Source organism: Armigeres subalbatus, chromosome 1, assembly GCF_024139115.2.
Source record: "Armigeres subalbatus isolate Guangzhou_Male chromosome 1, GZ_Asu_2, whole genome shotgun sequence".
NCBI lineage: Eukaryota > Metazoa > Arthropoda > Insecta > Diptera > Culicidae > Armigeres > Armigeres subalbatus.
The window spans coordinates 139,494,348-139,522,190 of NC_085139.1; the positions used below are offsets into that span (position 1 = coordinate 139,494,348).

General features: G+C 37.5%; 3 protein-coding genes across 4 annotated transcripts in view; 2 read left to right on the top strand and 1 right to left on the bottom strand.

Moving 5' to 3' along the window:
* The window catches only part of LOC134205178 (uncharacterized), a 429,605-nt gene that overhangs the window by 251,493 nt on the left and 150,269 nt on the right, over positions 1–27,843 (top strand). The window lies entirely within an intron of this gene.
* LOC134205177 (autophagy-related protein 16-1) overlaps positions 1–27,843 on the top strand; it is a 310,392-nt gene that overhangs the window by 218,078 nt on the left and 64,471 nt on the right. The gene's annotated exons all lie outside the window — the stretch shown is intronic.
* The window catches only part of LOC134205176 (uncharacterized), a 392,624-nt gene that overhangs the window by 197,054 nt on the left and 167,727 nt on the right, over positions 1–27,843 (bottom strand). The window contains exon 2 of the mRNA XM_062680182.1: positions 6,135–6,153. The gene's annotated coding sequence lies outside the window, so the exon portion shown is untranslated. The remainder of the gene's footprint in view (positions 1–6,134; positions 6,154–27,843) is intronic.

The following is a 27,843-nucleotide window of genomic DNA, read 5'->3' on the forward strand; positions in this document are numbered from 1 at the left end:
TTCAAAAAACTTCCCGTATGCTTCTCCGTGATTTTTTTTTCAAATATCATCCTTCGACTTCTTCTTCTTATGCAACCTTTAATCGCCAATTTCGCATGCGCATCCAAGCAAAATTGATTCCCTGATTGCACTTTTATTTTAGTGACAATAAAATGAAGTGAAAAACTATTGATAAGCAAACATGTTCGAAACGTGTCATCAAACTCAAAGTAATGTACAGACTTCAACGTTTTGCGGTGTTGATAGTGATGGCAGCATTTAATTTTGAAAAGTGTTGCTAAATCTTATGGAATAGTTTTTACACATCTCCTATGGTAGTTTTCACTACACTTTTGTTACGTGACCTGTTTTATGTACGAAACGCAACGCGGTCAATCCAAAAAATCCGTATCAACACAATCTACGATTATCACTGTCTGCAAAATCCGCTTGAATCATTTTCAATTTTGTGCATCATCAACTGAAGTTTTATAGATTGACAATCACTTAATTGTCTTTGACTATGACAGGCAAAGATCGAACGCAGGACGCAGATGAGAAATTTGGGAGTCATCTTCGACTCCCAACTAGCTTGCAAGTTACTCATTCTGCACAAGTAGACAAGGCCTTTAAAATACTGGAATTTATTTTGTGGGTGGCAGTCCTCAATATGTTTGATATCGAAATAATGCTTGCAGCGGCAATTTCCATAATATGTTATGCGTGAACTTTCCAGAAAAGAGCCATTGCGTCTGTCAAGTTACGACGTGCGATGTCAGGGGCCGTACACTAATTACGTGAGGGATAACTTCTCCTCTCGGTCAAAGTGTCGGCGGCGCCATATCACGGTTGACTCTGCGCCGCCGGATTACATTTTTCACGCCGAAAATTTGGCAACACAAGCCGAGGTAAGGTAACCTATCAGTTATTAAACTTCCTACAGTGGTAAAATAAAAATCACATTCAAGATGTCCATGTACTATTAATCCGAATTTGACTCGGCAATATCTCAGGCATTTCTCAGCAAAATTTACATGTGTGTGTTGCCAAAATAATAGTCAGTTCATGACATTTTCGAAACTGACCTCAGCCCACCCACGTTCTGTAATCAACGTTGGAAAGATCGACAGTTAGCCATTATTGGATGGACGTTGCACAATTGCACAATAACACAACGCAACAGCGATTTTCATACTTTTTTAACCCAAAGATGTGCTGAAAATGTTTCAGAGATGATTAACAAAACCCGATGCATTTAATATTCCTGCAGATGTTTTAGGTACTTCAGCGGAATATTAAAACATTATAATCCAGTTGTGATACACCTTTAGATATAATGGGTTAAAAACAGTTGAATAGGCATCTTATGTACCAAAAAAGCATTTCACCTTTTATATCCACTGTGACGTACTATTTAATGTAGTCACAGAACGTTCATACATTGCGTCACGCTCTAGAGGAAAAGATGGGACTATTTTGTGAAGATTCAAGCTACAGCTAATAGGATATTATACACCCCATCAGTTCAACTGTAGCTAGTTTTTAGTTGTACAAAAAACCTAAAATTAATAAAAAGCACGATATGTTTTGTAGCGTGGGGATTTTTGTTCCAGTTCAAAATTCTTCACGTCGATACACGCAGCCACCGCCGAATATTGCCAACGGCGTGACGCCTTCATTGCCACTGCCTTACGCTGCTGCCGGTCACAAATACTTAGGGGCACAAGTCTAATCTATTAGTACAATGGATAACATTATACCCAGGGAACCAAGAATGTTTCCCATCCAAAAAAAATCTTTGGATGGACCTACGCCTTTGCTCGCAAGGCAAACAGGAGACTCCAGAAATATCCACTATTAGAAATCAAATAATGATTTCAATAATTATTAAACATCGGTGGTTTTGTTTTGTCCCGTATATTCGGCTTGCCATAGGGTATAACGGCACATGCCAAAACCACCGTGACAAGCACGACAAATTACCTGACAAATATGCATGACGCATCCAAAAACTATCCGAGAAACCAAAAGTTGTCAAAACTGTGCCGGTACGGGTTTTGAATTTTGAAAACCCGATTGGAGAAAGGAGACAAATGGGAACATTAGTCGTGGTTATTGATGATGAGACTTGGATGACTCAGAATGGTACTTGAACTACTGGCTGACTATCAGAGCTGTAGTCTTGAAGGATATTTTTGAGGCTTGAGTAATAACTGTTCCAACTGTTCCATCTTTCGATCTTATATTCATGTTATCTCACAACGAATGGAAAAGGAGTCCTTTTGCTCTAGATATTTTGTTTTTATTATGAGTCTAGTGAGGAAGGACCGAAATTGACACCCTATCTATATGTTGACTTCAAAGATAATTTAGTTGTAAACTTTATATTCTTACTCTTTTACTATCACTGTAATCGAATAAAACAAATAAGGACGCACTTCTTTTAATCGTCCGAGCGTCAAAATGGAGCGTAAAAACTGATCAGAGCTATATAAAAAACAGGTTCTTTTTATGACCTTGCATCTCATATCAGCAAACACTGCCCATAATTAGAGCTCAATGCTCAGCCATGGCCAAGGTTCGAGGTAAGAAAAGCGTCGCCCGAAGCGCACTCAAAGCTATGCCGGAAATGCATACACGGAGTCTCGTTAGCGGTGCACACGCAGCCATTCCTTCGGGCCAGGCGAAGCGAGCTGAGCAGCTTCAACAAGCCCGCTTGTTGGTGGTGCAAACTGCAAGGAAGAGTTATGGCGCAAGAACAGAAAGGGAAAGAATAAACCCAAAACTGTTGAAATTCGGTGTGAACAGAAAAAGTAAACAAAAAGTTGCCCAGAAACCGGTTGTTCAAAATTTCACAGACTTTTGCCGGTTTTCTCGGTGCACACAATTGTTTCTTCTTTCGGTCTGTTTGTTTTAGAATCAGAACTTTCTTTTCCTGGCTTTAAGGTAATTGAGCTAATTATGGAACCCATGTTTAATTTGATTTCATACGCTCTAACGTTCTTAATCTGACAGCCATCTATAGTTTTCGGGAAGTCAATTTTCAGCTTTATGTGTTTCTGTAGAGTTATTCCAGTTTTAAACTATTAAATAATAATATGGTTCAAATAATAGTAAGGGTCAATGACGACCCTACACTACCTTGACGAACGTTAAAAGCGAAAAATCATATACGAGAAAAATACCGTTGCTTTTTCAACTTTTTGTCGCCACAAATCGTCTTAGAGGTCTCACACGTAGCGTTCTTGTGATCTACGTTTTATCGTCCATTCCCTCGTTCAACAGTAAGCGAGTTCTTTGCCCGATAAAATGTAATAACGCAGTTCCCACGAAGATGCGTTCCGAGTGCACGCGGAGGTGCACCTGTGACCGGAAACCACCAACCGACCACCAACCAAACAATCTTCACTGGGCCGGTTAATCGGTTTATCGCTTGCCTGCCGCGTTCGCTTGGTTGGAACTTTGGAAGGGTGGCCTCATGCTGAGCAAGAGGATCTGCGCTAAATCGGTTCGCGAGAATTTACGCCCGGTGCGACATCGTGACAACAACCTTTTAACATGGGATGGACCACGCATACTCGGACCCACCGAGAAAGGGAAACAAGTTAATTAAAATGTGATGGCACCCTCACGCGCTCTGTTCCGATTTATCTTGGGCCACGTTTGAGAATCATGCATCGCATTCTGCAGGTACGCAGTGCAGCGTAAGATCATGTTCTTGTGGCGAAGCCGTGGCAGACTCAGCTGGAAGTTGTCGGTTTCTGACATCACCGTTGTCGTTGCCGAAGAAAAATGATGTAAGAGCAACACAGTAGCAACTTCCTTTCGGCATAACTCACCGCCACCGTTACCGCCATTCTGGCCGGTTCGGTGGAAGTCGGTTGTCTTGTGAACGACGGACGTATATGCTTCAACCAGCTGTGACCGGCTCCACAGGTGGGCAAGAATCGAAGGAATAACTGCCGACTAAGGAATTACAAAGCTGGGAATATGCGTTGGATAAGTTTGACTTTTATTGTCGTCTGGCGGGGTTTTTAAAATCCCCGCCATCGAATAATTAAGAAGAACTCATTCGCTTGGCGGAATGCACTGCTAGATCGAGCATAACGGCGTAGTGCGACCTGCTGATTATGGTGATCATTTTGCTCACTGTTTTTTTTGTTTCGGCAAAATGGCAAAGCAAGATTTATAGCTCGAATCACAACGGGCTGCGGCGGCATAATTAAGATAAAGAATATTATTGAAGTAATCCTTATGTTAATAACAATAAATGACCATTGTGGACAATACATAAATCATATTTTATAACTTAGTGTGTTTATTTCAAATTTATCTGGATGATTTCCAAATTAAGATGACCTCTTCGGACATTGATCCAGGAACAAAAATATGAAATAAACTCTTCGATTTAGGACTATCAAGAAATATTCAACGGATTACAACATGTACTGCAGGGCTAGCACATGCAAATGATGTCTGGGTTTTCAGCGTGCAATGTTTGATCATATAAAGCAAGTATTAGGTTTGCAGACGAAGTGTTATCCTCGTTTGAAGCTTTACATAGATTGATTTAGACAGGGAAATATGTTTTCAAGTTTTATGGTGTACATTTCATTCGTGTGTCCTAATATCAATATGTCCTTCTGAAATGAAATCTCCGTCACTGTTCCGCCTGTTCAACCTAACAAGTGAACACTTCTTTTCATAAAACAAACTTTTCAATGAAAAAGTTGATGATCGAAGATCAGCTTTCACAAACTATTAAAGGTATCGCCGGTAACTTTGAGATTTGCTTCATTTTGAGTCATGCACGCGATCTCGCCGGTGTTGTGTAATGTTACTTTTTTTCACAGCGGTGCTATCCGCCGGTTGAGTAATGGTTTGTTTTTTTAACATAACTTATTTATGCAACTCCATTACTTGCAGCATGATATCTGTTCGTTCAAGTTAAATGATTCATTCTCAAATTTATAAAAATCATCCAAAAATAAATATTTCTCAGCACGGGTTAAAAGTTCACTGCTTTCATTTCTCGCTAAAACCGTTGCAATATTAATTACAGTAATCCAGACAGTCATACGCAAAACTAGAAGGTATCCTAAAAGGTTTTTTTTGCGATCAAAAGCAATTATACATATGAGTTGAAATTGCTCGATTTAAATTAAGCTTCCATTACCAACAAGTACAACTTACAAGGAGTTCACATCGCGCAAAAAATCTCCATGAAATACCAACATATGGTGTTGGCTGTTTCGGGTTCAAATCATAGTTCAACTAACCCATTCTACGATGCTCTTTTTTCGCCGAGCAGATGTGGCGTGTAGTCTTCCAGCAGAGTTAAACGCCTGTGTAGGAAAAGTGAGCTTTAAGTGAGAGCTGCATTTCGGCGCTCACTAATGTGTGTATACACAAACCAATAATTGCTTCCCAATACGTGCCGCGCCTTATTGGTTCAGTGCTTACAATTGACCGATTGCTTCGCTTTTGATTGAACTTTTACTTCGCGTGGCTGGTAGACTCCTGCCTGAACGGAACATTTTTACTAATGATTGTTAGCTTTGCGCGCGGAATCTCCCCAGCGCGATTCTCGCACAAGAGCCCCGGAGGGTAAACTAAATACATTTTGATTATAGTTATTTGCCTCAGCCTCACTTTCCGCGACTGTTTCTCACCGGCACACCGACTCGCTGACGTTGGTTGAATGATCTAAGCTGAAGCCAGTTCGATGTGGAGGAAGAAGCCGCCACCCTTTTCCGATTTATTTTCTCTGTAAACATTTTGGAAGCACTGGCACTGCTTGATGGGTATGTTATTGAACCTTATTGAGTATATGCACGAGAAGTGAGCGCCGGTTGTCAGATTCCACAAATCAATCGAAACCACGGGTGGTTGTGCGTTCTTGAGATTTTTCTGAATTCAGAACGCTCTGGGTTGATCTGGGAGTATCGCTTCGTTTCCATTGGGTTGAAAAGATTAGAAAACTGAATAGATTTATCATCGACTCACTCGTTGAAGAATAATCGTTAAAGCATCATCGTTGGGGATCTTTATCTGATACACTAGGCGAACAAAGCGTTTCCATTATTTGCTGTTTAAAATTGATTGCTGTTTAAAATATCTTTAGTTGTATGTAGATGAATAGAGCTTAGCCTTACCTTAATTGGCTGAAGTGATCTGAAATAAAACATAATAAAACAAATAAGACTGTTAATGACGGATAAGATGCAGTATGATGCGTTGTTGGATTTGTAGTAATGAATTAGTTGGTCTGTTACACTTGTTTATAAAAAAACTCATTTAATAAAGGACATTTCAAACTCCGTTATTATTTAATTTTTACTTTCTGAAATGACTTAAACAAAATTTCCCCTTGAAAAATCAGATATTTTCCATAAAGTGTTAAGATATTTCCAAAAACCAAGAAAATAATAACCAATTTTAAACATAATTATTAAGGATTTTCGGTTAAAAAACAAAATTTTCCATTGTAGAAATTCTAAATTTCCATAAACCCAGGAAATAATTGCGAGATTTTCCAAGAAAATCTTGACTCTATTAAAAAATTAAAAACAAAAATCAATGAAGAACAAGATGTAATTGAAAAATTCCAATATTGGTCTTTGTTTATTTTATGAGAGAAATTTTTAATTTTGTGTTGATGAAAAATATTTTGTGGAAAATATTGCTAATTTTGATTTATTTATGGAAATGTTGTATTATTTCTTTAATGGAAAATCGTGTGTTTTTGAAATTTTGTTTATGAAAAAAATTCAAGTAGGAATCAATTAAAACTTAAAAGACATAAATACAATAACTGAGGATTAGTGATTACTGCAAATATCCCCGAATGAACCAAAGCTCGTAACGAATAAATGACTGTATTTCTGAACATCGAATTTAAGTTTTTCAAAGCATTTAGCTCAATATAGGATCGTAGTTAATCGTAGTACAGCATTCGTCCGATTTTCACGATATGAACGATGGATGGATCTCCAAACAACTGATCATACCTTTGTATTTATTCATGTACTTATTTGGTAGTGTTCTTAACCGCTACTGTGTCGTGATCGACTGTGGTAGTTTGCTGTACATAATCCACACAGTTTCTATTTGTAGATATCCTTAATACGTCATTGATGTCGTTGCCAGTCCATCTTATCGTGAGTCCATTATGCCCATTTGTCAGTCGTCATCAGGGAGCCGTGTCGGTGAGGCGCGTTCCGCATAACGCCACCGTGCGGACTGCGCTTCTGGTGACTGACAAGAGTTTGGTGGAGAGGCTGGGAATCGAACCCATGACCATTCGATTATTAGGCGAACGTGTAGTCTACTATGCTACGGGACCCACCTTGCACGCAACTCGTGGTTCATTCGTCTTCTCCACGTACCGTCCGCCATCTCTGCCGTAATCTGGAAAAGTGACGTAACAGCCATTTTACAACATGCATGTTTTCCATTTTTCTGTTAAAAAGCTCGATGAGTAGTACTCGTTAACACCATTTTTGGAAAATGGCGTATACGTCACTTTTTCAGATTACGGCAGATCTGTTTTACATCCGACCATAGATGGTGCGCAGGCTTTCCTTTCGAAAGCTTTTTTTGTGTCAGTGAAGAACTCCAACAACTTGGAAAAAATCCTTTAAGAAAGTATATAAAGAAAATTAGTGGGACACACGGCTAAATCTCAAATCACACCTTCTAAATCTCATCAGCTTTTCACAAAGCCCGCACAGTTTCACTGCTTTCTAAAAGGGTGTTGTCAACCGTGCGTCGATTTGGCGTGAAATTTCTCTGTTTCCGAAAATGTATCCACATAAACTTCTTTCGAAACTTAATATGTTGAACTTGCTAAAATGTTGAATAGAAATGATTAACTGCTGAAGCAGGTCCGTTTGATATTATGGGCGGTGTCAGAGCATGTAGAAACAGAGAAACGGTTTTCCTATAGGAAATTATTTTGAACTTTTTTAGGGAAATGTCTTCACTTGTTATAAGACGAATTAGTGATATCCTATTTTATCACACCACTTGATTATAATTTTACCGATGCGTATTTTCACCTCAACAGAAGTATGTCAGGACGAGTAGCAGTAAAATTTTAATCAAGTGGTGGAAACAAATGTGACAGCCAATCATTTAGTTTAAGTTACTGCAACTAGTGCTATATTATTAAAATTAAAACAACGAACTATTAAGTAAGGTTGCAAAAAACCATCGCATAATTTGAAATTCAGCCTTTGGAATGAGATATTGATAAACTACTAAACGAACCCAGATTATTCAATGATCGAAAACATCATTGTTAAGTTTTGTCAAAAACTATCCGTATCAAACAAATCAAAAAAAATAGTGCCAATTTTTTAAAAAAGTTTTTTTTTGCTTTTTTCTCGGAATTGTGTAAAATGGATTTATGCAGTTTCTCAAATACATGATTCAATTGCACTCTTATGATGTCCTATTTTTATTATTACAATTTTTGTGCCACATTTTCCTTATTCCTGATTCGTTGATGAACTGCAGTGGTTTAACGTGTCTAGAATTGATTTTTCCCAACAAAAAAGTGCATCTCGTTCTATAGGCTCAATCGATTCCGAGTACCGTCAGGAGCCCATAAAGCTATGTCCATTTAGAATCCGGAATCATTTATTGTATTGCAGCGGAACGGAAAGTGACCGCTGCAAGAATTCTTTTACGGCGGTTTGTCTACCTAGGCACCCACTTGCTGTTGTATAAATTTCACTATGTTTCGTGCAGCGAGTCAAAAATTATTCCAGATGGAAGCCGAAAGGAGAGAAAAAAATCTGCACACCCACGTTGATAATCCTGCTCATCGACGATGGAACCTACATCAAAATGGATTTCGGACAGCTTCCTAGCCAAAAATTCTACATGGCGATGGCACGAGGAGTAGTTCCTGCGAAGTTTAAGTTTGCTTTTTGGACAAACTTGCAAAAAAAAGAAGAAGATTTTGGCAAGGGATATGCAGCTGTGGAGCAAAGACCTAAGTGTTTGTGACGAATAAGACGATGGACTCGAAGCTGTACAAGGAGGAATGTCTCAAAAACCGCGGTCTACCTTCCATAAAGCCCATAAAGGTCCCGTGAAGTTTTGACCAGATTTGGCGAGTTGCCACTACAGCCGGAAAGTCATCCAGTGGTACCGCGATAATAACGAAGATTTCATCGATAAAATATATCCACGCAACTGCCTTCAAATAAATTCACGCAACTGCCCACAGATCCGGCCCATCGAGACATTTTGAGCAGTAATGAAACGGAAGCTTAAGAAAAGTGGAAAAACAGCTCGGGACGTGACTCAGATTACCAAAATGTGGAACAAATGTGCCAAGGAAGTTGACTTCGGAGGTGTGCAACTTTTGATGAGAGGAATAAAGAAGAAAGTGCGAATTTTCACTAGAAACAGAAAGAAATTATTTGAATCATAATTGTTTCCTTAAAGTACTGTAAATTATCTTTGTTTTGATGTATTAACCTTATTTGTACGTCAATCCGTTACCGAGATACAGATGATTTTGTTATTCCGGATTCTAAATGGACATAGCTTTATTTTTTACACCTCAGTATGTTTTGAAGTATTAACGATTGAACTTAATCGAACAAAAGGCAATGCTTTCATTATAGTTTTTTTTTGCAAGGCTAAAAATTGATGAAATTTGACTGTAATGTTGATATATTCAAAATTTGGTAACAATTTGTCACAAGTGGTTATCAAGATGGCTTTCAAGCCTTCGACAAAAATTATGAGCGCGTTCATGGAAAATCCAGGCCTGTTCCACAGATGGATCGCGAAACAGTTGAGAATCAACAATTCGGCCGTTTGTAGTTCATTGAGACCCAGACCACACAGAGGCGCAAGTCCCGCAAGTCGTCCGAAATCTAACTTGATAAAAGGTTAAAACTATAGCTAGACATTGATCAGCATGCCAACATTGAAACACTCAAATATTTTGCTGTCTAGAAAGAAATTTTATTAACTATTGTTGGCGAAAAAAACGTTGCATGAAGAAGAAGCAGAAACATGATATCCAAGAATAAATTGTGTTTTCGAAAATTCTAGAAACAATTTAATTAAAAACGGTTAGCAGTACGGGGTCGGAAATTTCTTATATTGTGTATGAAGTGCAATATCACTGAATAAAATTTCAAATCGAAATGGTGTGATTATTATTCAGTATGAGAAATTTCCGACTCCGTATTGATAATCATTTTTTTTTTGAAATTTTTGAGAGGAGTAATATTATCTCAGTGCTTTTTTTTCTCTCTCAAATCTCATCTTTCCTGTTTCTTCTTCTTTATGCAACATTAGGTTGCCAATTAGTATCATTACTTGATACGACCCCAGATTATGACGACCAATGAGTCACATTTAGATGATTAAACGTTTTCCAGTTATTTATTTCTGGAAAATTTTGTGAATAATATACCCTTTTCTCTCTGATTACCTGATGTCAAATGTGGATAGATTTTAATTATTTGAAAACCGCATCATTCGATGTCTCTTTTCAAAACCAAAACATTAATTCATCGTTGATGCTGAATTTGTTCTACGAATGCACGCTAACTTTTATCTACTTAGTAACTGAGTAAAATTGTATTGCCCTCTCTTTCTTTCCGATGGAAATTTTACTCAATTTCCGTTAAAAGCAGGACTACTCAACACTATGAGTAATCCTGCTTTTGATGGAAATTGAGTAAACTTTCTGTGGGAAATAGAGCGACAATATAATTTTACTCCGTCACTGAGTAGAGGTGTGCGCCGGTCCGATATTCGGCGGTTGCGGCGTTGGTCAGGATTTTGGACGGCGGCGACGGCGTTGTCGGCGTCAGTTTCACAGTAATCAGACCGCTGAACTTCAAAACGATGTCAAAGTCGATGATAGCTGCATTGCGCTGCACAGTCAGGTGCACTTCTATTGCATCTGACGTCGACTGACAGAATGCGTTTTAGTTATCGAACGACATTCGCTAACTGAAACGTAAACATGTTTCAGTTATCTAACGACTAGAGTAGGGTAAAGTGCCCAATAGTGGACCCCCAACCAATAGTGGACCCTCCAGCCATTTTTGCATTATTACAGCACAATGTAAACATTTTGCTATAAAATTCCATCGGGAGAACCTACCTTACAGTCCTATGATTCGATTACATGCATTGGAAATGCTATGGAAAGTAAATTTAAATGATTTTTTGCAATTCTATAAAAAATAAACACGAGAGTGTCCACTATAGGAATATTTTGGGGGGTCCATAATAGGGAAGAAGAACGTCCCGAAACGGAACATAAAAATCAAATGAAGTGTCGACTATAGGGAAGCAAATTCCTATTATGGACCCCCTAATAGGAATTTGCTTCCCTATAGTCTACTATAGGGCGAATTCAGTCAGACTTTAAAATGTTAATTTCAACGAATAACGTCGTGTATTTGAGTGTTTTATGTATGTATCGTGAAGAGGAGATGCAGAACTTGGTGTTAGATGTCAAGCAGAATTAATATGTTGAAAATTTCTACTCCTTGTGACGATAAGAGCAAAATTTCGCTACTAGGGGGTCCACTATTGGGTATTTTACCCTATTGTCCATAGGATAATTCTTGCAAATTCCGTTGGTTGAAAGCAAAATACGGCCGAACTGGTAATTTGGTCGAAAAAGTCTTTAACAGGTCGTTTAGCCGAAATAGTAATTTGGCCAACTAGGTCATCAGCCCAAAATGGTCGTTTGACAGAATGGGCCATTTGGCCGTTGGTAAGAATGATTATTTGGCAGGAAGTGTCATTTGGCCCGAAAATGTCCTTTTTTTTGCAAATTAACCCTTTTGGCCAAACGAAATTTTCTGACAAATGATCTATTCGGCTAAACGACTTATCAGCAAAATGATCAATTCAGTTGAACGACCCTTTTCGCAAAAATGCCATTAGCCCGAAATGGTTGTTTTGCAGAAAAGACATTTCCGGCCAAATGGCTGTTTCTGCCAAATGACCATTCCTACCAAACGGCATTTTCGGTTAAATGGACTATTCGGTCAAACGACTTTTTCGGCCGAACGGCATTTTCAGTCAAATGACCTGTTACGGCAAACAACTTTTTCAGCCAAATTACCAGTTCGACCGAATGTTCCTTTCGGCTGTATGTCGCTTTCGGTAAAACTACATTTTCGGTTAAACCATTTTCGACCTGGTAAGAGTTTCAGATAAACGTTCAATTCGGCTCAGCTAAATGGAATTTGGTCAAAAGTTTTTTGGTTTAAAGACCAGTATCGACTTAAAAAGTGAAAAGGTTACGTAATTTTGTTCAGTTGTCATTTGACAAGAAGGCCATTCCGCCAAACGAGTGGCCATTTTGACCACATTATCCACACACAGGCATTTTCGCCTAATGATTCATGTGGCCAAACGATCGTTTTGGCCAGACGACTTGTTAGGGCAAACGTCTTTTTCGGCCAAATTACCAAGCATTTTCTGTTTTAACGTCTAGTTATGCCAACCTAGTTGTCTTAATAAATCTAGATTGAGAAAGTCAACGTTAAAGCCTTTTTCCAGTCACAAGCTCCTACAATTATGAAGGATTTTCTATGTGAATTTTGAAGAGTACTCAACAGAATCTCAACAGGAAGTTTCTGCAGATATTTCGAATATTTTCCTATAGAAATTTGGAACATCTTCCCGTGAATATTCTAATGAGATTCTCATGTAAAATCCAAAGAATTTTTCGCTGATATTAGAAACAATTTCTCTTGCGAAATCCAAAGAGCTCCACTTGGTACTTCCAAAAAAGCTCCCGTGAAAAATCTGAGCATAGTTTCTAAATGAATATTCTGTAAAAACTTCAAGAGTTTTCTGAGGAAGTTGGCGAAATTCAAAAGGTTGTCTTAAAAATATCCAAAATGACCAATTCAGTCGAACGACACTATCGGCCGAATGTCCATTTTGGCCAAATTTCAAACAACCATTTCGGCCAAAAGGCATATTCGGCCAATTGAGCTAGTCGATCAACTGTTATTTTCAGGCACAAGAATTGTTCGGCCAAATGACATTTTCGGCCAAATAACTTCAGGCTACTTAGTCTTCTGCCAAATGGTCTATTCGGTCAGACAACTTTCAGCCTTATGGTCTACGGTCAAATGGCTTTCAGCCAAACAACCCTTTTTCGTTCAAAAATTCAATTTCAACAAGAAATTCTTTGAATTTAAACGGTAAATCCTTTGCAATTTTCACACGAGTTTTTCCTAAGTTTTGGGAGATTTTTTTTTCGAAAGTTCAATGCGAAATTGTATGGAATTTTCAAGAAAATCATTGGCACGAAAGATTATCTGGAATTTCAACGTGATGTTGTAGGGATCCATCAGAAAATTCTACGGAAATTCCAGGGTTGTAAATATTCGGCAGCACTGGATGAAGGTGATATTTTTTAATTCAATATTTATTTTTTTTAATCTTTATTAACGTGATTTTTTCAAAAAAGAGAAGTTCATCATTTATTTAATTTATTTATTTTCTTCCCTTCTTGAAATCGATCTCACATTCTCGAAGAGGGAGAGGAGTAAACAACCACATCACCAGAATATGAAATTCACCACAGTGAAATGTACACATTCACCCAGCAAATCACAAAAATTCACCACGCGTTTAATGGGCCACTCACATTATTGCGGTAACGCTCGAAATCAGCAGCCTGTCAGGGTGAGTTGTGTGTGGATGAATTGTAATTTGAAAGTTGGTTCCGGAAATGATTTTTTCTCGATGACGGAGGCGATGAGCTTGACTGTAGAATATACTGAGATCCATGTTTTTCATTGCATTGATTATGACATTTTTCAACCCTGAGTAACACATTCTGTGAGGGAATTACTTGTAGCACCCCCAGTTCTCGTATGCTTGCACCATTTCATTATGGACAATTCTCATACAAATGGGCGGTCAATAATATGTTTTCAATAAAAACTGTTTTTATGCAGCATATATTATGTGAAGGAACATTTAGGAACTCTTTTTTAACCCTTTGAGGGCCATCGTTAACCCTTAAAAAATTATAAGCCAAAAAATATATTTTCAAGTTTTTTTTTGGAATTTTTATTCTATTTTTAATACTGAGTGTATAAAATAGCAAAAAAAAACATATTTCTAGTAATAATGTTGTTCATTTTGTAATCATTACGAGGTATAGGGAATAAAAAAGAAAATTTTGATTGATCTCGTAAAAGCGCAAATATGGCATGATAGGTGATAAAAAAAGAGTGCGATTGATCGTGTTGCTGCTAAGCCGCGTTTTTATAACAAGTTTATCTATCACAAAAAGTACAATTCAAAAATAACAAAAGTACTTTTGTTTTGATTTATTCCCGAGCAAGAGAAATTGGCTCAATAATACCTAATTCTATTATTGATACCATACTCTGTTATGAAGTAGCCCTGCATAAGAGGTAAAATACCAAAACAATAATACCAAAAACTAATATGCACAATACTTGAGCTATAACATACTCAGTTATTAGATTGAATTTCAATACCAAATGCATAACCAATTATAATTCGTTTGGTATTGAAATACCTAAGCATGTTATGCCTCAAGTATTCTGCATATAAGTTTTTGGTATTATTTTTTGGTATTTTACCTCTTATGCAAGGCTAGTTCATACCAATTTCTGTTATTGAGGTCGTCGCTCCTGCTCGGGTTACTTTACTGAATTTTAACTCCTATTTGATAGCAATCATCTCTGCATTTGTGATTTTGAGTTTGGGCGTTTTTCAAAACGTTTCGACCTAAATACTCCAACAATATACTTTTTCCATATTCTATCGTTCAATTTTCGCGAATTTAGTTCAAGTGTATAATTTGAATTTATTTACTTTAATCCTATTTATACATTGCCATTGCTCATCATACGTGATTTAATAGAAAGGGCTAATTTTTATACAGTAGAAGTTTCCTATTCAAAGTCATAAAAATGACATTGCTTTAAAGAGATTGTTAGTCATTATTTATATTGTGATTCACTGCAATGTACTTGGCAATGCCACATAACTACTGTAACAGTTACCAAATAAAACTGTCTTCTGTCGCCATCCACTTTCTGTTAACCCAATTCACAGCATTTCACCTTCTTTCAGACGCTCTAGTATTTTGAGTCACTCTTAATTTCTTCACCTCCTCAGCATTGTAGTCAAGAACTGGGTCATCACGAAATAAATTATATGATTATTTTTACACGCTCCGAAGTGCGAACAAAACGCAATCATATAATTAAGCACCCCGCTGTTCCGTTCTTGCCTTTTATTTTCCATCGTTTTGACCATATCTTCCAGATTGCATGCGTTTCTAGTACTTGGAATAAAATATCATTTTTATTCTTTTTTTCAGGTAAGACATTTGACGGCAAAACAAAATGCGTGTTTTTCGAAGGTATAGTTAGTTCATAATGTGAATAATGTGATGACTTCATTAGGATTATCCTTATAAGTTTTAGTTATGGAAAATACTTTGAATGATGGGTATATACATTTATTAATTTTCTTTTTTGAAGAACGCGTCAATCCTTTGTGAGCTAAGTTCAAAACTCACCTTAAGAACTGTTTTATATATTAAATATGTTAATATTTTCCATCCCAAAGATGTTTTAGAAACTTAATCCGTTATTTAGCTACTTGTATACATAACTTCAAACCATCTTGGTGCCTTTAGTCAATGATCGGCGCCTCTTCTCGAGCACCATTACATTTTATGATCATCCTAATAAGGTTCAGCGTCGATAGCCGCCGAGATGCGATGATTTACACCCGATCGTTCCGGCAAGACTCGAGCACGCGATCGAGCCGCCACTTTTATTAGCTGAAAATGGGCTTCCATATCCGCGTTGAAATCGTAACGCTTCTCAGCCGCGTCGTCGCATTGGGACTGAACCGCGAGCGAAGGTCAGCTGAGATTATGGCCCATGATCGGCAGACAGTTTTCGCAAGAGGTCGAAATGAGGAAGTGGATGAAAGATCGCAAATGACGACTTCCATTCGTTTGGATGGGGTTGAGGGTATGTGATGTGGATTTTATTTGGTGCTAGAATAAGCCGAAAACTTAACTTTAACTTTAACTAAAGGTATTGGAAATCATAATGTGATTGACATTTTGACAACATTTTTGAGCATCATTTTTGGTATATTTTTTCTGCGTAGCTGATAAAAGTAAATAGTTCTCAACTATTTCACCCTCGTAAACATGTTGTAGCGATTGGTGATGTATCGCTGGTTCGGACACTGCTCTGTGTAATCATCATGATTTGACAGGAGGATGTTCTACCGGAGGAGTAAGAAGAAAGAGTTCAGATGTAAAACGGGGGATGGAGAAGGCAAATTCATCGTCTATAACGTGAAAATCGGATGACATCAATGGGCCGGGCATGTAGCAAGGATGCCGAACAGTAAAATAATTCTCGATAGAGATTCTACTGGCACATAAAAATGTAATATTTTGGTACCTTTTGAAATGCTGAATTACTGAAATTCTTGCCTGTTGTTAAACACCCATTACGAATGCACGAGCGTTCGACAAAAGGCGACTACTTCACCCGTTCAACATTTGGCGAATTACCTTACTGCTGCTTTCCCCTAATCGGATGCAATGCAATCAATGCAACAGTCGTTTGCCAAACAGCTGCGCAAAATACTGATGATAATTCGATTGGAATTGGATCAACACAGTGCACCTCGGCAGCGGCTTCCTGTTTCGATCGAAAGTCAACGGGTGTGATTTATCTACGTGTGAACGGGGCGCTTTCCCTTCACAGTCGCTCTCTCTATCAAGATCAGCGGAAGTTTTCACCACAAAAGCGCGTACGGAGCGCTTCGCAGCTTCTGTGAACTCTGTAACTGGCATATCGATTTGATTGGTCTTTTTCTCGCTCGGCGCTGCCGATCACACGCGGAGAAGAGAATCTTGGCAGGGATTTCTTTTTGATAAACGTACGACGAATGTGCTCATTGCGCTTGGTGTTTATCGCTTGACTCGTTGTTTGACCACACAACCGCTCAGCACGGATGGACGCCAGTGGTGGGCACTTGTGGTTTGGCCCACGGCTACTAACGGTAAAATATCTATCATTGTATCATTTTCTATGGGACTGTAAAACTCATCGATCGAAAAACCATTAGGGGAGGATGGCCTAATATGCCCTTCTCAAGATTTTTCGATGTTTCTATCGAAATAAACTAAAATTCCAAATTATTTCAACGTATGGATATGAAAAATTTACAAAACTAGCTACATGTCACAATGGTATGCTGCCCAAAAAACGCCAAGGTTTTCGTAACTTTCTAACGCATTTGAAATATGTATAAAAAATGGACCTAAGGAAAACGCTCAAATGTTGCTGTAAAATACCCAACTACTTGAGTAAAAACTGAGTCGATTGGAATATAACACTATGGGTCTCAAAGCCTCCTCTAAAAAGCTTGTTTTTGGAACGAACATATAGTCTAACGGTCCACTTAGTGTACGAGAAAGGCGATAATGGTGAACGCATGTTTGTTTGATTATATTCGAAGATTGAACGAAAATCTTACAGTACGATATTGAAATGTGATGGAAATATTTAAATCAGAAATGTAGTTGATTTTATGTGTTGGGCCATTCTGCTCCATGGGGACATCTTGCACCATTCTCCCCTACTTACCGTCCAACATCAAACGCTATTAGATCCCTGATATTTTGTTTTGTGGTGGGTTCGTTCGACTGGGAGAAGACATCATAAGTGGTGTGTTATATTGATTTTCCTTATACGGCGCCGCAGTCATTTTTTGTCAGTTCTCGAAACTTTGAGTTTTTTTTACCTTTCTCAGACATATGGGACTTTTGTGCCATTGTTTTCTATGAAAAATTAGCCTATTCGGACTACGGGCTCAAGAGTTATGACCAAAATACAATTTTTATAATGCAAAACGATTTTTTTTTATGGAAGGCCGCCTCATTAGTTTGACTAATTGAGACGAAGTTCGTCTGTATGTGTTGATTTATGTGTGACGCAACAAATTTAAGGTTCCTCCAAACAAACACGACGCGATTCTGTAGCCGTTGCGTTGGTATGTAAGCGTAAATGGAATATTGCCTGCAGTGACCCAACGATAGAATCGCGGCGACTAGTTGTCGCCGTCGCGCAAAGAAATCGCGTAGGTCTGTGAAAGCCTTTACTCATCTTTTAACTATTGCATTCCCAAGCTCGTCTCGTTAATATTTTATAATGTTTTTTGCTTTAATTCTTTCAATTTTCAATAGATTTGTTTGAACATTTCAGACATAAACCATAAGTAATCATTTTTTTTTAAATCAATCGATTGGACAAGTCGGTTCAACGGTTCCGGATTTATACGGATTTCCAGTGAGGTCTGTCGGGTGGTCATTTACGATATTTTTTTTTGTTCGTTATTCATACCCGTATATTGGAACTAATTTTAGAGTTCTGCTATCTGTTTTAACGTTCTTGAATTCAATGGAAAAATTCTTGGAACCGATTTCGGAGACCCTGTGGAAGACTTGAATCCGATTTTTGACAAGAACATAGCATGCGACATATCAAACTTTATGATTCTTCACGAAAAAATATGTAGGATTACAATTTGTTAGTATTTATACTACTTCTGACCACTTTCGGGAGAATACGGAACTCGAAGCGATTTCGTTTTAAAAGTCTTATGTCCAACATTATTAATGGTTTTAGGACTAAAATATTAGGACTTAAAATTAGAAAATTGACAATAAAGAAATCAGAGTATGAGCAATAAATAAATATAAAATTTCCACAAATAAAACAAAATTTCCATAAACATTTAAGAATTTTCCACAAAACAAAAATAAATGAGCACTGTTAAAAGCAAAAATTGCAATTATAAAAGAAGAATTTTCCATAAAAAATCCAAATGTTCCACGCAAAAATAAAACAAATTTCTATAAATTAATCAATATTAGCGACAAAAAATTTCAAAATTTTCCACAAAATAAATATATTTTTTCCAAAAAAAAAAAAGTTCCACAAAATGATCAATAAAAAGTAATAAAAAAAATAAGAAAATTTCCATAAAGAAATATAAAAAAAGCAATCAAACTGTGCTTTTTCTCCATAGATGACCCCTTCTTTAAAATCGTTTAAAGTTCATGTAAAATTGCATCAGCTTTGTTGCTTTCTTGTATTTTTTATGGAAATTTTCCTATTTTTTATTGCTCTTTATTGATTATTTTGTGGATTTTTTTAAATTTATTATGAAAAAAAAAATTGTGGAAAATTTTGTAATTGTTTATTGCTAATATTGATTTATTTATGAAAATTTTGTTTTGTTTTTCGTGGAACATTTTGATTTCGTTATGGAAAATTCTTCTATTATTTTTTTATATTTGCTTTTAATAGTTCTTATTTATTTTTGTTTTGTGGAAATTTTGTTTTATTTGTGGAAATTTTATATTTATTTATTGCTCATACCCTGATATCTTTATTGGCAATTTTCAAATTGTTTATGGAAAATTTCTAATTTTTTATGGAAATTTTATTTTGCTGCAATGGCTTTAGTAGTATGCACATTTCGACATTTTAAATCAGATGGTGAAATAAACAATCATATGTTATTCTGAGTTAATTTTGAACCTTGTTGTCAAATTTTGGGCACCCGCAACCGGTTCCGGGACCTTAGCTGAGGACACATATCTGGATATATTCATACCATAACATTCTTCAACGTTTTTTTTTTATACGAAATACATGCGAATGGAGGCTCCTTTGACCAAAAAATATTCGGCCGAAAGCCATTTGGCTGAATGCTACTTTAGCATTAGCATTAGCATTGAGCAATTCGCACAAATTCGTAGGTGGTACAAGCCTTGATTATTGTATGAGAGTAGCGTCACTTTCATCCGTTACCACAGATATTGATTTGGGACTAATCACTATCTCTTAGATGGAAGCAATGCACTCTCCAATAGTCCAGATCTGTCCTGGCCACGTCTTTGCGAATGCTGGGGAAGGGGAAGGCTGGTTAGTCGGGCACCTACTTAAGAAAAATGCAGAGACCTCTCATAGGTGCCACGGGAGGTTTTGGAATTGTTAGTGTGGAAGGTTATAACAGTAGGAATCGTGTTGGTAGAACGTGAAACACAGAAAGAACTATGATAGAAATACAAAGTAGGAAAGGGACGAGCCTGGAATTGAACCCACGACCTCCTGCTTATAAGGCAGAAGCGGTAGCCACTAGACCACCGAGCACGTCTGCCATTTGGCTGAATGCTACTTGGTCAAATAACGCATTAGGCCGAAAGTCATCTAGCCAAATTTTAGCCAAATTTAGCCGAAACGGTTATTCGGCTTAAAATTAGATTGTCGAATATTACGTTTGGCCGAAAAAGCCATTTAGCCGAAAAAGAGATTTGGCGAAAAAGATCATTCGGCCGTAAATATTGTTTGGCCGAAAATTACTTCACTCAGAATTAGGCCAAAAAAGGCATTCAACGGTACAGGTCATATCGCGGGAAAAGGCAATTGACCGAAAATATCGCTTGGCCGAATATCTAATTGAGCCGAAATTGTCGTTTAGCCAAACAGGTTACTTGGCTGAACAGCGCATTTGACCGAACGAGTCACATGGTCATACGATCGAAAATGTCATTTGGTCGAACAGATCGTATCCCGAAAGCGATTTTGCCGAACGGTTCATATAGCCGAAAATGATGTTTTCCAAAACAGGTGATTTGGTAGGAAAACTCGTTGAACCGAGACGTCTTAAGTTTTACTTCTCCGTTCTAAATCGAGAAAAATAAATGAGAATTTAGATATGAGCTGTAAGAAGAATAAAGTAATAAATGAGATAAATGAACGAGAAGTCTCGATTCCTCTTTTCACTTCTAACTTTTTTCTTCTCAGTTCTAACTTGTGGGCACCCGAAACTGGTAAATTTGGCTGAAAACTTTGCTTGACTAAATAGTTCATAAGACCAAAAACAACGTCATTTGACGAGAATGTTATTTGACCAATTTGTTATTTGGCCGAAAATGTAATGCCGAAATAGTTCTACAGTCGAAAATGTCATTTGGTCGAACAGTTCATATGGCCGAAAATGTTGTTTGTTCGAACGGGAGATTTGGACAATAACATTAAGCTGAACATGTTGTTTTTTCGAAAATATCTATTAGCCGATAAGGTCCACAAATAGTAAAACAAACACAGTACAAAGCTGAGCTTAGCTTAGACTGACTGTACATATCAGTAATAGTTGCTACTCCGTGATTGATTAGAACATGTATGAATTTCACTACGATCCAAGTGAATAGATGTTGGGATTTACCACCTATTCTCGAAGTACCCCATTCAGCAGCTCACAAATATAGATCAATAATAGCGCCGGCCAAATATCACGATGTAGTTATTGTTGTTACTAGAGACCTCTGCATCCCCACAATATTATGGAAAGAAAGTTTTGTTAATTGGGTAGGGCACGCTATGTTTAAAGGCAACTATTATGCAAAGTGAATGCACCTCGGATGTTAAGCCGTTAGATCATAGTTTTTGACCTCTAGTTTAAGGATTTGTGTCAATTAAAATATTTCATCGGTGAAATTTTGACTTTTTTTACTATTTAAGGTAATATTTCTACCCTAAAAACTTTATCTGATTTTTCTAAATTTTTTGAAACAAGTTGTATAAAATCCAACCACTAAATTTTTTTTCCTGATGCTTTAAGAAACATTTTTATATAAAAACATTTTTCATATGATGAAAGTAGCAGAAGTTATACTAGAAATACTGTTGACACCGAAAATATATTTATTTCATTTTTCTATAGCGAATTCTTGTGTAACTGAATATCTCATACGTATCTATTTAAAAACCAGCAATCTTTCACCGTCCACTTATTACCATAGAAACAGAATTCAACGCTGGACAGGTCAAGAAAGATGCTCGATTATATTTCAATTGTATTTATAATCATCTTCTGGAAGGAGGAGACTATGACACAATTTTAGACAAAACCCCTACTCCAGCGCTACATTGGCTGGTGGGATTATTGGTCTACCAAATTTTCGGCCCTGTGGCCTGGAACAAAAAAACCAGAGACAAATCTAAAGTCTGGACATCAGAGGGTAACTCAACCCATCACGCTCAACTTGGTTTCACTGCACTGGGCGTTACTGCCGAAGTCTTTTAGTTAAACGGGGTGTGTTGAAAGGAAAATAATGCAATGGTTATTATAAAGTTTTGGAGAGTCTACCACAGGTAGTTGATTGCTGTTTTAGTGTAAAATTTTAGGGCTTCTATTCACACGCTATAAAAGCTTTTTGTGACAGTTGGATTGTACCCGGGCTACCAATCACCGAAAAATTTCATATTAAAAAATGCCATGTTCTTGAGAGGCCTTACTAAGTACACGGAGCAAACAACGGAAGTCATTCTTAAACATTTTTATACTATCTAGCAAAACTACAAAATGCCAGATAACCACGAACAGAATGCAAGTAAACTGTTATCCACGATGGTAGCATATACAATTGGTCACATAATGCAGACGTCCATTGAGGTTAAATACAGTTTGAAATACAGAATATAAATACTACTTTGAACTAGTTCGTGGATTAATTTTTTGTTGATTTGAAATGTTAAAAAGTGATATTATGTTCTTAAATTTAATAATACTTCTTCTTATTGTCATTACATAAACCACTCTGACAAATGCTGCCTCGGAGTTTAGTGATCATTTAGCACTTCCACAGTTATTAACTGCTTGGGTTTCTAGCCCAAGTTACCATTTTCGCATTCGTATATCATGAGACTACAATGATACTTTATGCCCAAGGAAGGCGAGAATATTTCCTAGACAAGACCGGGAATCGAACCTAGTCACTTTTAGCATGGTCTTGCAGTGTAGCAGTGCATCTTACCGCACGGCTAAGGAAGACTCCAGATCTATTCATAATAAACCTTAAGTTCATTTATAACTGGCTGTAATTTTAATATAACTTCTACTATTTTCATCATATGAAAAATATTTTTATATGAAAATGTTTCTTCAAGCATCATGAAAAAAAATGTAGTGATTGGATTTTATATAACTTGTTTCAAAAAATTTAGAAAAATCAGATAAGGTTTTTAGGGTAAAAATATTACCTTAAATAGTAAAAAAGTCAAAATTTCACCGATGAAATATTTTAATTGACACAGATCCTTAAACTAGAGGTCAAAAACTATGATCTAACGGCTTAACATCCGAGGTGCATTCACTTTGCATAATAGTTGCCTTTAAACATAGCGTGTAGGGTAGATAAACTAAAGCATGTATCGAGGATTCACCAAGGAAAGCGGTGTAGTCCATGCCGTTTAAAAAAAAAATGGGGGGTTCAAAATCAAAGGGGTGTAAGTGCAAAGTTTTTCAATATTTTTTTGTTCCATACAAATCGTATGGAAGTTCAAAAAATAAATAATTTTCTATGAATTTTCACATTTTTTACAAATAACGTACAAACTTTATAATTGACCAAAATGTCACTTACACCCCTCTGCTTCTAACCCTCTCAAATAGGAACGAGCCTTGGATTGAAAGTACGACCTCCTGTTCGTAATGATAACTAAGGAAATGCCAATAAAATAAAATTGACAAGCAGTATGAATGTAGAGCCATAGAAGCAGAAGAAGACCCGTTCAGCCAGGAGTCATTTTCAATCAAACGACATTTTCGATAGAATGATATGTTACGGTCTTTTGTCCCAATGACTTGTTCTGCTAAATGGCCAAATGCCAAACGTCTCCCTCGACCTAGTTTTAAGCTTAATAACCGTTTGGGCCATATATTCAATTCGGTTAGATTACTTTTGGCCTAATGTGTTATTCAGTCAAGCGGCATTCGGTTAAATGGCGTTTCTTCAAACGAGCCTTCATCATCATGTATTTCGTAACAAAAAAAAACTTTGAAGATTGATATGGCTTAAAAGCATCCCGATATGTGTCCCAGATAGTTCTCCAGGAACCGGTTGCGAGTGCCCCAAACCGGGCAAACAAAGTTCAAAATAAGATAAGAGAGTCGAAATGTGCGTACAACTAAGCTATTAGGTGATGTTGAATAAAAGTTTTATAAAACGAGCTTCCTTTGAGTTCCGGATTTTCCCGACAGCGGTCAGAAGTAGTACCAACACCAAACAAATGATATATATTTTTTCGATGAAGAATCAAGAAGTTTGATATGTTGCATGCTATATTCCTCTCAAAAATCGGATTCAAGTCTTCCACAGGGTCTCCGGAATCGGTTCCGGGTGTTCCGGGATGTTTACAGACAAAATACCGATGATTGATATGCCGCATGATGCATTTGAAGATACATTGATTTTCGATGATATTCGATGCTTACTACAAACGACTTCCAAATTTGGTTCATTGCACTATATGTGTGTATGCTCTTGCCATCGAGTAATAAATAAAGTCGTAGTAATGAATAAAATCAAAGCTTCTTTGTTCGAACAACTTGCTTAAAGAAAACCTAACGTTTGAATTTATGACAAGTTTTCAACTTCTGATTTTGTAGAATTAAACGATAATTTAGCAATTAGCATTTATATTACTAAAATGGTCAAGGAAAAAAACAGTAATAATAATATAATAAATTAGTCATGATCTGTAATTAATTTAGGAATTTTTTAAAACACCGACTATTGAGAAAAACAAAGTTTTAAAGCTTGAAAATCTCTTTCACATGGTCAAAACCTAAACGGAATGAGTCGCATTGCTCACAAGAATTTTAGAGCACACCAAAAGCTTCCATTTAGAACTCGTAACGCTGGGTAGACACCTTTACACCTTATGTGTTACGGGGTACGATCTACCACGGTTACATTGCCAGCAACAGGCAAATCCTGACCCAATTCCCTGGTACTTTTGAGGGTGTCGCTAAGTCGGTGGCATCTCGTTAAGTAAGTACCACGTCAATGCTTCCATCCTCTCCCTAGTAACGGTGAAGATGGGCGTGGTTAGGACCAGGGATTGAATCCAAAAGAGATTGAGAAAGTCTCTCACTTATCATCTCTGTATACATTTACGATATATAGTTAGAGCATATAGTTAACATATAGTTAAAGACTTTTCTCGCTAGCTGTCACGATAAAGAACTAATTCGGAAGGCTATTATAATACCTTATGATAAATTTCTTTTAATAAGCTCCAAACGCGGGGAGCAATGGTTCTGATGATGCATTTCAATTCTACACAGCTGTGCGGTATCCAACACAAAATGAGCGAAAACAAATGGCTTGTTATGATTCGGAACAGTTTTTGCCTATCTTTTATCGTTGTTTATTATCTATTAAGAGCGATTTCTGCAAACCCTGTTAAGGACCTTTAATGTGATTTGTATCAAAAGTGGCATTCCACCTATGTGCCGAAAGATGGAGATCATCATTAACAGTGATAATGAGATTCAATTCTGTAATGTGAATATGATTTTATTATATGTTAATATGAAAAACGACTTATTTTGCAATATTATGGTTAAGATAAAACGAGGACAATTATAATTTGGTTTCATAGCTGTGTGCTTAGTGTTGATAGATACTAAAACGTACCATTGGCACTAAATCGTACTATAGATACTAAATTGTACGTATTGGTTCGGTTCTCTATCCTCAAAGCAAAACTTTAATAGAATAGTTTTCAGCAGTGCCAATGCGTTGAAATTTCTTCCATTGTTAATGATGTTTTAGAAAATGCGAGAGGCCTTTATGAACATGTCGCATAACAATACACATAAACGTTAGTTATTTGCTTCCAATCTGAGAATCAATGTCATACCTTAAAACCGTGTATCTATGGATCGTTATCCCGCCTACGGTACTCTACCGCTTCGAAGGTAAAGTTTCTCCCCGCGTGCCGATAATTAATGATAATCAGTATCACGTAAATCCTAGTCATCTCTCACTTTCCAGAGCACGATGTACCAATTACGATAATGACCTCACAATCTGGTTATCTAGCCGACTTTAAATCTCCACGGACCGCCGCCCGTTTCATCGCAACGCTCGCGCCAGTCCACTGTGGCACCCAGCTTTACCCACAGTCGCAGTCGTCAGGATCCATGACCGTAGGTGCCTACCCGCGACAAAACGACACTTTATTCAAAGTCTCACAAATCCCGTGCCACAGCTGGACGAGATTGATCAGTTCTCCTCCCTCAAGTATCGCCGTGCTTCGCAGTGCCTCCGCGTGCTTCAGACAGAATTTGTGTGTCGTTTCTCCTTCTCAAACAGTGGTCCCTTTTCTGGGAGCTTATACCCGTGGTTAATCCAGCAGCAAACCTCCACCACCGCAACATAACCACAGAATAGATTGTTTATTTTCCAAATAAACTTTTTAAACGAGATTCCTTCTTCCCAACTTCTCTCCATTTCGTTATGTTCAAACTTGTGCTGATGCATTTATTGCTCCCGTTTTGAAAACAAAATACCTTAGACTGCTTGCGCCAGCCTGACCAACTCGTTTGCCGTAGACGAACAGGTGAGATGAGGTTGGCCGATAAAAAAAAACTTTAACATGACATTAGAAACACAGTTCTACGCCGCAATGTATTGCGATTTGGTGCATGCTGCTCGTGGAATCTGGCATCTCATACGATGATCGGATTTTGCTATTGAAATCGTTTGGTGTAGACAGAAAGAGAACGACGTCGGGCGAGTTGAACGTCTTCATGGAACGGAGATAGGGCAACCGTACGGAGGGGAAGGGCAAAACCATCAATGAAGAGTGACAGTTTGTTTTGAGTTGATATCAGGTGGAGTTTTGACATTAGTGGAGCTTTCAACGTCCAAAGGCGCTGACTGCCGCCACAAGGAGGTGATCCGGTAAATAGTAAACAGGCTGTCATTCAGAGCCGGGATAACAACGATGATGAGATCGTGATAGCCGAAGTGCAGTTCAGTTATGGGTGTGTGCAGGCATTTATGGTGCCAAAGAGGGATTGGCGCTTTTTTCTTACTTTTTTTCAATTATGGAACATATCTTCTATAGAGTGCTATCGATATAGGAATAAAAAAAAGTTGGGGAATAGAAAATTTTATAATAATCATACGTACGGGGGTACTGTTTTGCCATCGAATAGTGGCCTTCGCACACCGCTGAAACCCCATGCATTTCTTCAATGAGTCGCCGGTGATGCCTTCTCCAACCACTGGCTGTTGTGCTTTAGACAAGATATTGATATTTAAATGTATCCAGCTCTGGGATCACAGAGTTAAAGACCAATTAGGCCTTGCCTTTCATCACCTTTCATGCAGCCATCATATCTGATTACCAGAGGCCGATCTCGTTTGTTTCTCCGGCGATGCTGGCGACGATGAGTATCATAAAGCAGCACGTGTGCAGGGGGGCGCCAATTCCATTCAATATATTCAATAGGCATAATCTTCCGACCATCGAAGAATTGATTGCCATTAGTGCTGTGAATGGCACAGAAAAATTACCTCTGTGAGAAACAGCACATAACTGTTGGATTTCTTTTGGCTATAGCTTTCGATTTGAGACTTTGCAACAGATTACTGGTTCAGAGAGATTAAATTTAATTCGATTTCGTTTTTTGCCTGCATCCATGTGTGAGTTGTCATTCGAGTAAACTATTTCTGCTTTTTAACAGCAGTACCTATGAATATGCATGTGTATATCTGTAGTCCCTTTTTCGGAATGTAACATGTTCCGGAAATGCTGCAGTACAGTCTCTATTGGTATCGGCAATCAAACAATCTGGAACATGATTTAACTTGCACATTCCCAGCCTGTGATCGGCAATGGCTCCCATGCGCAAGTTGGTTTTCGCGCATTTGTGTCAAGTCGAAGAAATGCTAGATGATGATTG